The sequence below is a fragment of the Centrocercus urophasianus genome, unplaced genomic scaffold (assembly GCF_019232065.1).
Source record: "Centrocercus urophasianus isolate 14NV4802_14NV808 unplaced genomic scaffold, USGS_Curo_1.0 seq_12, whole genome shotgun sequence".
NCBI lineage: Eukaryota > Metazoa > Chordata > Aves > Galliformes > Phasianidae > Centrocercus > Centrocercus urophasianus.
In genome coordinates, this window is record NW_024884364.1 from 5,730,679 (window position 1) to 5,747,262 (window position 16,584).

At 42.5% G+C, this 16,584-nt stretch overlaps 1 long non-coding RNA gene across 2 annotated transcripts; it reads right to left on the reverse strand.

Annotated features, from left to right (window-relative positions):
* Nucleotides 1-571: 571 nt before the first annotated feature.
* Nucleotides 572-9,267, reverse strand: LOC122155798. Of its 2 annotated transcripts, XR_006167311.1 has the most exons (4): nt 9,203-9,251; nt 7,352-7,421; nt 5,828-6,048; nt 572-3,444 (listed from the first exon to the last, which is right to left on the reverse strand). It is a non-coding gene; the product is annotated as an uncharacterized LOC122155798 (long non-coding RNA). The 2 variants fall into 2 exon arrangements; XR_006167310.1 differs by lacking the exon at nt 7,352-7,421 and having other exon boundaries at nt 9,203-9,267.
* Between the last annotated feature and the right edge of the window lie 7,317 nt (nt 9,268-16,584).

The window sequence follows — 16,584 nt, forward strand, 5'->3', positions numbered from 1 at the left end:
GCATCCATTCCTTCTGTTTATTAACTGCACTGCTCAGCTTGGTGTCAACGGCAAACTTGTTGGGGGTGCACTGATTCCACTATTCAGGAGCAGAGCTTACTTCTGTGATGGGAGCATCCACTTCCTTGGGATGGGCCAAGTGCCTGAAGTTAGCTCTGGGTTGCTCAGTGCTGTCTGTGTGCTGTTTTCATCGTGTGACTCAGGAACTGTGTGATATGGTGAAGCACACTGCTGCAAAACCCAGCATTTTGCATGCATGCATTCATGTAATTCTGCTTGTATGCCATTAACATATATAGGCATAAATTGAAACATCCGTGCACATGGAGTACAACCCATTAAAAACAAAACCTGTGCATTCACAAAAGTGCCAAGAGTATATTCACCAGCACCCTGGTACTAGCTGTGGATAACCGCCAAACAAACACATGCTTGACTATTATGTCAGCGTTAAAATTGCTCTTCTTCAGTTCCTGCAGCAAGATAAAGTCTCCAAAGCCCGTCATGCTGCGGCATCTTTTTCAAGGCTGCAGTATACGGAGTGTGTATAAAATATTGAATCATTTAGAGCTTTTCATCTTTGCTTTATTTATTTATTTTTTTAAAAAAAAGGAAAGAAAAATAGGATTTACACTTTGTCCACTGACAGAGCAAATGTTTTATGTGCTGGAGCCATGACCGCTGCTCTACAGCATTTTATGCATATATTCTTTTACGTTTCTTTCTTTTTTACAGTCATGCTACTGAAAAGGGTCAAATCAGCCATTTGGAAGGGTAATTTATTATTCGTAGATCAAATTGCACTCTAAGAGTTGTAAGACCAATTTTTGGCCCCTTCTCACTAACACTTGTTCTGGAAAGATCCCTCGCTTTCCTTTGGCCCTAGTAGTTTTTGCTGTCTGAAACTATCGCTGATGCCAGAGGTGGAGTGGAAAGGAGAGTATGTTGTTCCGACACATTGAGAAATGGTCTGACACCCAGCACACATTTATTTTGGATAACAAAGACCTTTTAAGTTAGTGAGGCACTCACAGACAAGCTGCGTCTCTGAAGACTTCTTCACTGGTTCTCAGATTTCCTTCCTTCAGCTTCTTCTCGATGTACCTGTTTTCTGGAGGCTCTGATCATGCTCTGTAGTGAATTGGCTGAACGTATTGCTTCACAGTCCGTGTTGTACCAGCCTGTTTTAGTTGGTAGCAACTCTTCATGTTTCATAGTAGCCCTATAGGGAAATTTCGTTTGAAGAACCTGTGGCTTGAACCACACTCTTGTCCTGCACTGTGCCATGGCCAGCACTGCACAGGAACATCACTTTTCCATACATCAGGAGAAGCTAGAAAGGCTAATTTTTTAGTATGATCAAAAATTTTGGGAACAGTTAAGTCACTCCAATCCTCTGAGCTGTTTTATTCCTCACCATTTACAATTATCTGGACTGTCTCTTGAAGTCTGAAGAAGAAGCAGGTTGATCTTGTCTGAGTTTTTATCTTTACCTTACATTTGAACAGATCAGATAGTTCAGAGTCCTTTCATGGGCACCGAGAACTTTTTTATTGTTTCGGTGGTCAGGAACAGAACCACTCTAGACACAAAGCAACAGCCCAAGGTAATAAGAGAAGAGAAAATTTTAATTAAAAAGAAAGAACGAAGAGAAAAGCATTCTATTTTATTGCAAAAATGGAAGGGCTGAGGAGGCTGTTGCTGTTTGTCAGTGTAGTTAGGACTGTTATTGCCAGCCTGAGAGAAACCTCAAAAGATTTTGAAGTTCAGATAAGGAACCAAAAGTTCTTACAGTTCTCTGAATCTTACGATGATTCTCTTCAGAGAATCATAAAATAATCCTAAAATCTTTGGCCTGTGCTTCTCATATCACATTCAAAGATGTAGCTTAGACACCTGTACAGTTGCTGTCCCTGAAGCAATTCTCCAGTTGCATCAACGTGTGCAAGTTGGCAGCACTCACGTGTAAAGAAATGCGTGTCAAGTTTAGAGGCAGATATGTCAACCCATACTTTGCCTTTGCCGTTAGGATGTGTAGAATAAATCTTTTTTAGGTCGCCTTGCCTGCAGGTTGAGTGGGACTAGGCAGATGGAGTGGAGTTCAAGAAAGCATGAGGAAGTTTATCTAATATGTGAAATTCTGCAGGTACCTTGATAATCTCCTTCTTTCCCTGAAGGAAACAAGGGGAAAATCTTTGGGGACATTCATGTTTCAGCTCTACAGAGAAGTGCCCCTACATCTCCTTGGAAAGCTGGGAAGAAAAAGGAAGGAGTTGAGAACCAGAGGATTGCGACATAAGTCAAATCAAGATCCAGTTGACCAGTCACCTCCTGCTGGTCTTTTCTGAGTTGTCATTCCCCTAGAAGTGCATCCCCTGAGATGATAAAGAGCACCTGAAGTGCATTAGCAAGATCACATCTCTTGGGCCAGGAGCATTCTGTAATTCCTGAATTGTTTTGATGCAAAATGACAAGGAGATTTGAAAAAAAAAAAAAAAAATCCTTCTTACTGGCTTATTTTTCTTCTCCCTTTTCTGTCCTTGTTTTTGAAAGATCTAGGATGACTCAGGTGTAAAATAATGTCCAAACAATGAAAAGAACATTCAGAATGAATGTATGTCCAAATGTTCATCCTCTTGCTTTGAGTATTTATTTTCTTGCTTTTCTTGTCACTTCTCTGTGACCTTTAGCAAACTAGGTGTTTTGGCATTAAACACAGAAGTTTGCTGTAAAATGGAGGGGCAGGGAAGCAATTCTTTTATGCTAACCAACATATTCTGGTCTGAAAATGTATTTCAGCAGGTTTTCACGTAGTGTTTGGGCAGGAAAAATTAAGTATTTCTTGTCTTTTGCACAAGTCAAAGATGAAGAAATTTGAACTGTCCTTTTTATTGGGAATTGCTTTATTCGTGCCGTCTTGCTTTGTAACAGCTTTGGAGCACATCATATTTTTTCAAGGTACTGGATGGGTGATTCCAGGAACTAATACTAGATTTCAGTTGCAAGAAAGTGGAGAGAGGCAGCTGTGCATTTAATGCAGGAGGCCTGGATCCTGATCTCTGCAGTGCCATGCACTGCTTTTGTGACCTTGGGAATGGCGCACAGCATTTTTGTGACTGGATTCCCCATTTGTGAGCTGCAGAAGGCAAAATTACTGTTAGTGATATTGTAAGGATACATGCCATCCAGTCTGTCTGACTTTCAATTGAAACGGTCACTGGCACTGCAGGCAGGAATGAGCTGGGCTTCTGAGAAAATGCTGTGGGACAGATTCATTCCTTTCTCCTGCAGGCTCTGCGATCTGTGTTTGCAGTTTCCATCTTCTGTATAACAAATATCAGAGCCTTGTAGCCCTCAGCTGAGGCAGTGATGTCATTATCTTCATTTCACTCTTGGGAAACTGAGTCATGGAAGAGCTGTGTGCAGTGGCAAGGTCTGAAGACACTGGGAGAAAAAAAAAACGTGAAATGAATGATTTCTGCTTTGTTTTCAAATAGCTAGAATATGCTGATAATAATTCTTCCTGAACTCATCTCAACTGCGTATCAGGGGATAAGCATGTGTGTAGCAAACCCAGCTGTGCATTGCAGTCATTCCATTCTTGCTAGGGTTTGGAGCACAAAATATTCTTCTGCAGTAGATCTGGATAACTGCAGTTTTGGGACAGGGAGCCCTGGTGTGCTGGCCCGCACAAGTTGCTGAGCTTCCCGCTGTGCATTTTTAACTTTGGATCACTGACTGTATCGTTTCCACTAGAGAGGTTTTAAACACTGCTTTTCTTGGGCAATGTCAGACGGTGTTTAATGAAGAATAAAAGAAGCAGGGTGTTTCATATTGCTTTGGGGAAAACAGAAACGTCCCTCTAGGAGCACTGAGATGCAGCAGCAGAGGTGGGTGCCAAGCTGGCAGTCCCAGTGCTCAGCTTGTGACTGCATGGCATGGAGGAGTGTAAGTAACAACCACTGTGTCTTATTGTGGCAGAGGGAGAAGGGTCACCACTCCCCATCGCTTGGCTGTGATGAGCAGGAGATGGATGTGGCAAGCAGCCGTGCTGTGAATGCAGCATCAGAAAGTGTTCAGGAACTGTTTCTGTCTGCATCTCTTCCTAAAGTCACAGTACTGTCCCTTCACGGTTCTTCATCTCTCACTTCCCGGCTGAGCAGACACTGGCATACAGCAAGGCAGTTGGCATGTAATGTGCCTTTCTCCCTTCACTCCTGCTCTTGCTGCCAGTTTTGTCTGTGTGCTGCCTTTCTCGCACACTGAGCATGCGTTCTTTGGGGGTCTTTCTTCCGCTGAATGTCTGTCCCCTGTCTGGCACTGGCAGGACCTGCTCTCTCTTCAGAGCTAAGTGGGTAAGGATGGATTCTCCCTCCACCCCCAGTCTGTGAGTTTCAGTGGTGCTGGTGTTTCGTTGGCCACATTGAGGCACTTGGAGTGCTCACCTGAAGCTGCTGTTGCTGAGTTGTTCAGCCATAGGTTTTGTTTGTTTGTGCCAATAATGGAAATGTCTTAGTACCTACCAATTACTAAAAAAAAGAGGCAGCGGTAATCTCATTTATCTTTCTCTTTCTGTCTCTCTCTCCATTTTTCTCCCCTCTCCTCTGGGACAGAAGTAAATAAAATGCTTGATAAAATTTAGGCTTTGTGTGTGCAAGAGAGATACTTATTGTGGTGAGCTGGGCTGAAGAAATGAGATTTGCATAGATATGGATGGATAAAAAGAATAAGAGATTGGGAAAATAAATGCCTGAATACTGAATAACGGAAAATATATGGATCCAAGTGTATGCTTGGAAAAACGCTATGGACTTCAGCAAAGCTGTACTCTCTTGAACTAGCTCTGTGCTCAGCACCTAATTTTCCATATTACTACATTACACTTTTTGGCTGTTTGCTCCTTAAGTGTCTCATTTGTGGATATTCTTTCTCATTAGGATATGAGAGGGGAGAGTCAGTGTTTACTGTCTTGCAGGTGCTTCTCTACCACAGAGATTTAGCTGTGCTTAGTGTGGTTGATGACAGGGTCATACTCCAGTAGAGGCCTTGGACAAAGAAAGTGCCCATTGCCAATGAGAGTCAGAACTTGATGAAGCCCTGGGACATAGCCATGCATTATAAACAGACAAATGGTACAAAAGGCCAGGAGTCCTCAACTTGTCTATTTGTCAGGACAGAGACACAGGCTTGGATCAAAGATTCAACGAAGCTAGATGATTTCCTCTTCGTACCAGTATTGGGATTTTTGAGACGTGCCTAGGGCCATTATGGCAGGTTTTGCTAGAAGATGTAAAGATCCTGGGAACGGGTTTTCTTCAGGATATTTCACTTCTTTCATGTTGCAGTGGTGACACTTGAGCTAGGGCATCTGAAAATTGAGGTCTGAGTCAGATCTAGATTCAGAAGACCAGCTGTCATGATGGTCAACAGATACATTAGAGAAAAGGAGCAAAGCGGCACATTTGGAGAATCCGATCCTCATGCTAAGTTTCATTCCTAGTCATGAGAATTAGGAGTCTTCAGTCTACTTTCTGAAACTTTAATATGTCTTTAGAAATGTTGCTGTCATTCATTGTCATAATTCTGGATGTTGCGATATGTCTCCGTCCTGCCCCGTCTGCAATACTGTGAGAGTCTTCCTTTCAATTATTTCCTTCAGCTTTGAGTCCCACAGTCTAATAATGTAATGTGCGGAAGGGGGGGAAAAAAGGAAGAAAGGTATTCCAGCACTTTTGAATTCAGCTTTTCATTTAGTTGAATGCCTTCTTAGTCCTTGTTTCCCAAGCTTGGACAAAATCTAAGCTGATGAAGAAAGGTAGCTACTTACTTTTCATGTGCTTAGGTCCTTTGGAGAGTCTATGGAAAGCATATCTGTGATCTCTCCAGGCCAGCCCCAAACCTGAAAATTGAACACATTGGGACCTTTCTTCCACATGACCATTTTGTGGCTACATTTCTGGTCCCCATACGCAGATAGAAAGCAGGTTTGCTTTGTCGCAATCCATTTCTGGGCAGCCCCGTGTGCAGTCTTTCCACATGATGAACGGGCTAATTAATTTACAGGACAGAGAGAGAAAAGAAAAATAAAGGAGGGTGAGGAGGGGGACTGGATCAATTGACAAATTGAAATGTCATTTCCCAGCCTGCAGCTGGATTCTGCTGTCTTCTCTCCCCCCTTCTTTTTTTTCTGTTTTAGCCTTTTGTATTTTGATTTGGTTATAAAAGCCAGGACATAATTGAAACTGGCATCAGAATCAAACAGTGTGACCTTGTCGTGTTTCTTGCAGTCCGGCACTGCAGCCCACTGGGAATGAGGGAAATAAAAGAGGATGAGGAGGGGCAAGGGAGCCCGCCAGCATGGGGACTCCCTTGGCAGTGAGACTGCTTGCCTGCGTGTTTTTGAAGAGCTTCTCTTCTTTGCCTCTCATCCTGCCTCCTATTTATTTAGCTTTTATCCAAAGCAGCTGAAGTGTTTTGGCAGGCAAGGAGAACGTGATGTAGGAGAAGGAGCAGGCCTGGAAGGTGACAGTGGAGCACGATTGCCCCTTTTTCGTAGGAGCTCTCACATAAATTTGCTATGGGAACTACGTGATGTGGGCTAGCAGTTTAGGAAAGTGATGCCAGCCTGAAGGAACTGGGAAAACAAGGGCCTTAATGTCTTCCCCCTCCTTGGCCTGACGAGCTAAAAGGAGCAATTTTATTTCCAGGACACGTGGAAATAAAAGGACACGTGGCTCCAACTGTGCTCCCCACTTCTGTGTTGCAGCAGCACCCCTTCAGGGTGATTCAGCCAAGAAAACTCATCTCTCCTCTGAACTGGGCAATTGCAGGAGTTAGATCTGCTCAGAAGAAAGATTGGTGTAGAAAGACCAGCTGTCTGGGGCTAATCTGCAGAAAAGTAGATCTTGGACCTAGCAGCACCCAGCTCTTGGCTGTGCCCTCCACAAGCTTTTGGGGACAGGGCTGTGGCATAGCTTTCCCTATGACCCTCTTCTATATCAGGGAGTCTGGCAGGTAGGAGGGCATGGTGTACAATCAGGAGTCTCTGACTGTTGGAGGGGAAGCACCGCAGGATTGCAACTGCATAAACCAGCAAGGAATAAATCTCCACTAAATCTGTCCCATCTTTGATGCTGTAGTTTTTACAGACCAGAGCAGGAATTAAGAATGAAGGAAGTGATGAAAAGAGGAAGCACAAGGAGAAGAGTTGGAGGGGAAGCTGGTGAGAGCAGAGTGGGTTTTCCATGCTGCAGTATTTGTTTTGGAGAGAAGGGCTGTAAATCTGTTACCCTGTCATGAACCCCTAGGCGCTCAGCCCCTAGAAGCTGGCTGGCAATCCTGGCTCATTTACCTGGCCAGCTTTCACAGGCTCAGCAGTTCTTCAGCTGCAACCTGTTCTCTGCCTTCCACTGCTGCAGGACCTGAGGGGAGAAGCCAGCAAGCTTATTTACAGGCTATTAGAAAGCTGGGTTTGAGCAGGAGGTAGTGGGTGCAATTGGTGTGGCCTGTATGTCCCTGTGGCCCTTATCCGCTCTGCTTATATGCTGCACGCTCGTTACTTCACTATAGGTTTACAGAGAAACTGCCATAATAAAAATAAAAATATGTATTTATGTATCAGCCCGCATTTCTTTGTTCTGATATAAATGAAGTATAGAGGAAGTGAGCAAATGGAGCTCCCGCAGGAGAATAGATGAAGAAGCTTGAGTCAGCAGAAGCAGAGCAGGAGGACCGCGATGGTTTATGCAGGTCTTGATGCTGCCTCATGGAAGACAGTGATTTGTGAGGTGGTGGAAATGAATAATACCATTTAATTCAATCGCTTCTTTGCAGACTTAAGCCAAATTCCAATGTGATTTTGGGATACTTTTGGTTACTGATGTGTTTTCTTTTGAGAATAATTCAAAAGATTTTGTTCACTCTCAGCTATAGCAAAACTTGCATGAACTTTTATACAGATCAGAATTGGGCCCTTCAGGGAACAGAAGACATATTTAAACTATTATATATCTTTCAGAGTTTATAATGATTTGTCATGGTTTGGTTTGTTGGTTTTCTGTTGTTACATTTTTGCTCACTGTCCTCAGGTGCTGGCATCTTTCTGCAGACCTGAGCTGTACACCAAGGACTCTAGTTGGTAAACACTTAACAGCTCTATTTCAAACCACAGAATACTCTCCTTCCACGAATATCAACACAATTAGTGAGATTACAGCCTTTACAAAATGCTACTCACTTCTCCCCCTGAGTGAAGTGTTTGCTGGTAAATAATACAAACTGTATTTTTATGAATGTTAGATCAAACTTGCCAGTGAATGTGCTGTGGTTTCACTCAGTGCCCTTTCGTCCTCTCCCTGCGTTTATTTGAACAATTTCATTTTATTGCAATTAAAAAAAAAAAAAAAAGAAAAGAAAATGAATTTTGGTATCATGAAAATATTAATTGAAATTGAATGTTAGAAATTCTGCCAAGGATGTTCAGGTTAGGAGGATTTGTGCATTACTCTGGCCCTAGCAACTGTCAGAGAGAATCAGTCTTGAAGTCCCTTGAGCCTTGATTTGACCTACCAGTGGGCAACAGCAGATTTTTAGCAAAAAGGGGAACCACCATAGCTGGCAGTTAATATTATATATTTATCAATAATAATGATTAGTTTCGTCCCTAAGCTATGAGGCAATATAATCTTTCTAATCAGGATTCGTGCTTTGTATTTGGGTAAATTCTTGTAATTCTTTGTTTCATTTTGCTGATCTGTTGGCTTTGATATAATGTGGCAATGAGTTCCCCTGCCTAAGTTCAGTGTTCTGTTAAAACTAAATTTCTCTAGTAAATTTGTAATCACCACCTTTCAGGTTCATTAACTGCTCATTTTTCTTGCATTATAAAAAAAATAAGTAGCTCTTCACCTTCTTTCTTTGTATTACTCAGAATTTTATAGACTGTTATCACAACTTCACTTATTTGTCTTCTTTTTGATATGAACTCCCCCCGCCCCCCCCTTCATTTTTGATTTATATATGCATTTTTCTGCTCCTTTTATCATTCTTACCACCTTTCTAAAAAAGAAGCTAAAACAATACATTGTGACTTATCTGGCCACTAGTCAAACCATCTGGAATTTCAGCCTTCACCTTTGAGGGGGAAAAACGGGGGAAAATCCATCAAATAAATTGGAAAAACGAATACATTTATTGAACTCACCATCTGGTAGTACACATTCCACCAGCAGACAAGAAGAACAAAAAAAAACAAGCTAAATTCAACAAATCAATTATTCATTGTGAATTATTCACTAGCTTCTATTCCAAACACTGCCAAGATGTGTTTGTTTATTTTTATTTGGAGTTTAAAAAAATCCATGGCAACATTGCTGTTTGTCTTAGCTTTCATGTACAAAGTGCAAACCTGTGCTTCTTTACTGAATGCCTTTATTTAACCAAAGAAAAGCAACAGAGCGCAGAAGAATAAAAGCAAACTTCTCAGAAGAGAAAATACTGTGTATCTAGAAAAGTACCATTTCACTGTGTCTCATAGAATGATAGATATTCCTGGTGACCAGGCCATTCTAGAAATATAAATGCAAAAGCCTCTGAAAGTGAAATTTAATCTGTTGTATCAGTTCTATCTGTTGCAATGGTCAGATCACTTTGGGCTTGCCTGTGCTGGTCTCTCTTTAGAGCTGCCAGCTGTATCATGGGACTTCAGCAGGGACCTGGATGTGATCTGAGGCAAGGAAATTTATGATCTGCTGCCTGGTTTGTAAGCTTTCTAAGACTTCTGCTGCTGGAGGGAGCTGGGGAGGGTGGTTGCATGAGGGAAGTCAGCAGAAGTGGCCGCCGTGTGTTTCGCAGTCTACAGCCTGCTCTATAGAAAGGCTCAGTAAAAGAGCTATTCCCTTTTCTTTCCACTTCTGTGTTGTTGGTTTTTGTTGTTGTTGTTGTTGTTGTTTTTTTTTTTTTGTCCAGACTCAGTTACACATAGCAACTAATTACCTTCTAATTGAATATTGACTGAGGGGCAGTCAGATAAGTTGTTTGTATTAGGAAAGCAAAGGAAATAAAAGTGCACTATGAATTATACTTTATATTGATTGTAGTCTTCTCCGATACAAGGTGCTAAGTGCAGGGCCTTAGAATGAAAACCTTTGGGAAGACCATTTTTCCTCACGTTTGCACAGTGCCATGCACACAACCTGGCTCCCTTTTCCACTGCTCTGGTCAGACACCAACATTAACACTGGTGTTCAAACATCCATGTGCAGGTGCTGATCTTGACAACCAAACACAAGATTCACAGTGCCTCGTATTAGATGTTCAGTTCTGACTTTATGGGTGTGTTGCCCCAGAAAGCCCCGATGCCTTCACTTGGGAATGAAATCACATTATTTGCTGATGTACTTCTTCCAGAGAGTAGACACAAGCTCCCACCAGAATGCACAATTTATTCTACAAAATTCTGTTTCTTTTCTTCTTTGTTCAAACACAGAAAAAAAAAAAAAAAAAAGCAAAGCAAAAACCCAACAGCAACAAACAACAACAGTACCCTACTTACTTTTGGATGCAGTTTTTATGCCCCGATCGGTGCCTAACTGGTCATCAATTTAATATTTGCAATTAAATCCGAGTACAAAATGTTCTGCCAGTAAGCTGTGGACAAAAATGCTGCTGTCCCTGATTGCACCTAGAGAGGAAGTAAGAATTCTTCTTGATAAAGCTATACTCTTCACTACATGCTTTCTACCTTTTAAAAACGGTGGCCCAGATTCTAGGAGCAAGGGTTAGAATATTCAGAACAGTGGCATTTTCTATCTGCTGATGTCCTCAACTTCCATGTTGCTGTTCTGAGCACTTTACTGTGCTAGAGCTTTCTACTGCTTCTTTTGACACTGATGCAAGGATATATTCAAAAAGAAGGACACTGAGATTGAAAATGAAAACACACAAGATTAAAAGTATAAAAAAAAAAAAAACAAAAAAAGCGAAACAAAACAAAAAGCCCAACAAAAGAGAGAAAGATTAGAGACTTTTTTTCCTTAGGAAAAAACTTCATTTTAATCGTTTGATTTTCCTGGCTTCCATTCAAACACCACTTCTGTTCAGCTCTTTCTGTTCTTGCTGCGTTGTTTTTTTTTTTATCCTTTCCCTGATCTGCCCATCCCCATTTCCTTGCCACAGATCTGCCTGAGCAGGGCTGAAAATGGGGACTGTGTAATGTCACGGCTTATGCCATGAGCTGGAGATGTTTGTGCATCTGAAGGAAGGGGAGAAGCTAAGTAGGTTCATCTGCAGCAGGTATATTTGTGTCCTCAACTATGCAGAATCTAAAAGGGCAGAAGCTGAAACAGCAGAGGACGTGGGACTGCTCTGTTGTGGTTTGGGAGTGCCCATGTCCTCATGGGGAATGTCTGCAGAAGTTAAGAGCTTCCAAGAGTGTGTAGACACTCTAGACCTTTCTGGACTTTGTACGGGCCAAAGCTATATGAATGGAGAGGGCACAGGGAATTTTGGGACTTGATAACAGGAAGTTCATAAGAAGCAGACTCCGGTTTGTTTGGGATTTCTTTGAGGAGGCTTAAAATTAATGCTAACAATGCATAAGGCTGCCAGTGTTTTTCAGCAGCATTTTTCTTTAAGGTACAGGGGAGTTTTGTTGGCATTTACAAGTGATTTATTCTGACAGTTATTGTATGTTCAACAATAAATTAAGTGAAAATAGGCTAATAACACATATTCACTGATGCCTTAGCAGCTCAGAAATGGATTGGAATTTCCTCTCTGACCTCACTCTCCTTCTCAAGTAAACAGACAATCATGTGTAAGCCAGACAAAGGCAGGATTCTCAAACAGAAAGGATAGGTAGGTTGGGAGCGCAGAGGACTGAAGCAAATGCCTCTCTAATTACTGATGTGTGGTGACAGAGGACTAAGGAGATCATTGGAGGCTGCAGTATTAGCGACAGTGCAGTTTTCTCCCAGCTAATAACATGTACTATGAGAAATCACTCTTTCCAGGCTTTGAATCTTTCTGGAAGTTTGAAATCTGTGGCAGTTGAATGTTTCCCAAAAGTCCTTGCAGCATCTTGCACATCTCGAGGATCTCACAACACGTCAAAGACCCCTCTTCCTTGCCAAGCTGCTGTGCCACCCAAAATACAAATGCTGTCTGAGAGCAGTGCTCATTGAACTCTGGCAGACCGTGCCCATTGCCTTGTAAAACAGACCCTGTTTTCTGCCTTTTTTTCTTTCTTTTTTTTTTTTGTCTGATGTTTTAGAGCTTGCAGGCCTGCTTATGGATATGTTAGGACCAAATGAAGGAAAAGACTGAAATTCTGGAGGGATGCGTGCAAGGTAACAGCGCTTTGGAGAGGATACTGAATAGTGTGTATATAGGCCAAGGATTGAGAAATCCTGTGGAAGAGCAGGCTGTGTATTGTGAGCTCAGGAAGTTTTTGATCAGCTGATAATTCCTGTCCTTTCCATTTCCTATTTCTCCTCCCTTCCAGTAGCCAGGGCATTTGGTAAAACCTCGTGGCTGATCTCCCATGCAAGAAAATAACTGTCACAGATAGGTGATGGGAGGTTACAGAAGGTTGTCCATGGTGATTCAAGGGTGAAACACAGACTCCAGCTTTTCCCCTTGTTTCTCTGCCCAGTGCCTAGACATGTGGTTGTTTGGCACTCAGTTTTCTGTCAGCTCAGCCCAAACTATACAGAGGCTGGAGACCTGATGCCAGTAGCATGCCTGTAGTAGTGGGGAAAGAGTGAGCTGAACAGGTGGAAGAATCAGGCAGAAGACAGCGTATCAAACCAACATGCTATAAAAACGCTCCGCTGAAGCATGGTGACACTGCAGGGGCTGCTTTTCCATCAGAAATGGACTGGAGCATCCCCAGTGCAATGGTTGATGTACTCACCTGTCCAATTCCTGCTGAGGCAGTGCAGATGGGAGCGTAATTCTCAATGTTTGTGGGGCTGGAAGCAATCTGTCTGTCACCACCTCTTTTCCTCCCCTCTTCAGCTACTTTCACTCTCCCACTTGCCATGTCCTGTTTTCTTGTAAGCAAAGTGGTGGCTGATTTTTTGGACCTAGAATGATAACAGGTCACTCTCTCTCTCCGTAGTTCTTCACCATCTATTGCAGCTGCCTGGAGCTGGAGTGTTGAGGGCATTTGCCTTGACTTTACTCAATAAATGATTGTTTGCTTACTTATAAAGCTCTTTTTTATTTGCCCTTCCCTTCCCTTTATTTGTAAAGTTATTTTCTATTTCCCTTCCCTTCCCTTCCCTCTCCTCTCTTTTTCCAGTCAGCAGCAAGGATGAGAGGTTTGCTGTTGGATCTGCTTTAACTCTGCTAGATCCCATGCATGTTTTCCCAGTTTGCTGAGGCTATCTCTTGTAGACAAAGGGAGTAATGAAGAAACTAATGGCCCTCACTCCCCCTGAAAGAGGAATCAGTTTATGAAAAGAGAATAGAGAAGAACTAGACCACTTGCAACATGTTCAAAACCTCTTTTTCCCCCAGGCTTGTCCTGAAGCCTCCCTACTGGGAAATTCAGGCAGCTGTTCAGCTTGCTGACTGGGTGGGAGTTTAAAGGCAATCTTTGTGTGCACAATTGCATAAAGTAATTGTGTGTGCATTAACATTTTACCTGGATTTAGGCATGTGCAAATGACTTGCTGAATTACTTTGGAGCTGGAGTTGCAGTAAGAGATTTGGGGAAACTCCTCCTCTTTGCTGTGACAAGCAGCATCTGGTCCAATGTAAAGTACAACTTTCAGTGCAAATATGTAGATGTGTTTGAGCTTATTCTTTGTTCTCTGCCATTACCAGGACGTGGGTTGGCAAGCTAAAAATGGCTTTCCGCCAACATTTAATGGGAGCATCTCCCAACTGTGAATGTGTGTGCAGAAAGTAAATGCAAAAGAGAGAGGGTTGTGGTGGTCAGAGCAACCACTATTTAACTGGGGAAAATTCTTGTGTAATATGGATTCTGTAACTTTCCCAACTCTGGTTATGATACATTTTAAAATCCATACTGCTGTGAAGGAGAAATTATAGCCAATTAAACAAGAGTACCAAACAGAGTCTGTCCCCAAATTTTCCCTTTTTGTATTTGTTGAACTGCACAATTATTTTAAATTGAGTGTTGCATATTCATAAACTGCATTTCCAACCACCCAGTCTTCTGTTTTATGGATCTAGTTGGAATATTAGCATATATTTCAGTAGCTCATTTCATTTCATTGATCCCAAAGTTCTTTACAGAAGACACGTACGATGCTCATACTGACAGCAAAGAGCAGCCACCTCTGCGATGGAATATAACAGGTGTTTAACAGAGCTCAGATTCCTCCCACTGCATCAGCTAAACCAACGTACAGCTTCTGCTTTTTCCAACAGGAGTGTCTAGAGGGATTGCTGTACAAACAGAACACAGCAGAAGGATTATAGCACAACCACAAAGCTAGCAAATTTCTTTGCTTAGATAGGTATTAAGACCTGTCTTTGAGAATGACCTTAGACCCCAAGGGTTATTCTAGGAGGACTGATTGTGCAGGTGTGACCTGAGGTGTGGATTTCAGCTGCAGTTGCAGCAGAGAATTGGGTTCACACACATACTCTTATGAAAGCTACTTCAGGTGTTCAAGTGAATGAGGCCATTTTTGAGTGAGGGTGTATTATACAAGGGAGTTAATGGGTGCAGCTATGTTTTTGTAAAATCACACCGTACCAGTGAATGGTGTAACTTTCCTGTGCAGGCAGAATCAAAGACCCACTCAGTGAAATGAATGTTATCAAATGCCTGCTGCTTTTTCAAATACAGAATAGGGGTTGGTTGCTCAGGGGAAATTTTAGGACAGCACCCAGCAAATCCCTCTCTGAAATGCCTGCTCGGACTTTGTGGTGGCACCAGTGCATTTCTGAGTCACTAGCAGCATTGTTTGCAATTTCAGGGATCTCCCATCCAAATAGTGACAGTTCGTTTCTCAGCTCTGCTTAGCTTGTCAGATCTGTGGCAGGGTGTCATGGTTGTTCAGTCAGTTACTGAATGGAGGGAAAGAGAGACATCTTTAATTTCTATAGCCTTTCATTCTGATGACATTTATCAAATTTCCTCTGTCTGACAAGTTCAACCTAGATGTGCTCCTCTGCCTTCCTGCAAGTGCCCTGGTGATGGGAAGGGAAGATGGAAAGAAGGGAAGATGGGAAGGAACCAGTGGACAGCAGTTACTTGTAAGAGGGTTGGATAAAGGAAGAGAAGGTGAGATGTACTAAAAGTAAAGAAGCTCGAAAGCAGGTGACTACAAAAGGACAAAAAGAATAGGCAAAAGGAGAGGCAGAAAAAGTAACTATTTGAGTTTGTATGAAAGGCTTTTTAAGCCCCCACACTGCAGTCTACACTCTTTAAACTACTTGATACAAGTGATACTTTTACTGTGCATCTGCAAATGTCCTCATCACATAGTTAATTCTGTACTGCCCAGTTCCTAGCCTTCTCCTGCACTTCCCCTATATATTTTTTCTTTTTTTCTTTTTCTTTTTTCTTTTTGGCTTCAATTAATGTCTTTCTTATATTCCTTCAGAAGGTTTTTTAATCCCTTATTTCTCCAGTCCTGGATCTAGAAGTGTCACAAGAGGTTTCTTTCATTTCTAGACAGAGGGACAACCTTAGTAGGTCATGCCCACCTACCCTCTTTCTGGGGCTAGACCAGAGGATGTTCCAGGAGGAGAAAGGCAATGAGGGATCTATACTGAATTTGGAGATCCTTCTGCATCTTTTCCCCCATCTTACACTTATTGATCTTGGTGCTAGCAGGACTGAGAGCAGTCACTGCCTCCTGTAGCCACCTTGATTAACCAACTGTCCTAAATGGGTCATTTAGAGGAGGCCACTGGGCCCATCACTAACACTCAGCTCTGCCATTGGCACTGGGCTCACAAACTTGTCACATGCTTCTTGGTGCATCAGAAGGTAGACTTCATGGGGATACTGCATGCTAGACTGGTAGCATCTTCTCAAAAGGATGTGTTAGGAAGTCTTGATGATGTGCAGACATAGGTCTGGTCTCTCTGTGGCTGAAGGATGTCATGGTGGGGACAGCTGCCCTTCGAGCTCAGAGTGTACTTGTAGCACTGCCAAGTATCAGGGAGTTGTCAGCATTTATCAGGACATCTCATGAGTCTTTTTAGCATTTATTACCAATCATGGAGAGGAAAGGTTGTGCAGTGGGATGGCTGAAACAGAAAGCAAACTGGGTAATGCAGCTCAGGTATCCATGTCTTGTTGGGTATGACAAGTGGAAAAAAGCCAAAGATACAGTCATTCATTGATTCCCTGTACTTGCAGATATCTGCCTGAACGTGCAACATTTCCACACTGATAGCGTTTCTGTTGCATGTTACTGTCCATCTGCGAAGAGATTACACTTTTAGCATCTGTCTACCCATCCATCAGCGTTAGGTTTCTTTAGGCACCCTTTAATGTGGGTTTTCAGAGCCTGCCTTGCTTGCCACCTCCTCTCTGCGTTCTTCATCCTGCATCTAGTGTGGATGTTTGCTACTTCATGTCTCGGTTCAGCAGAG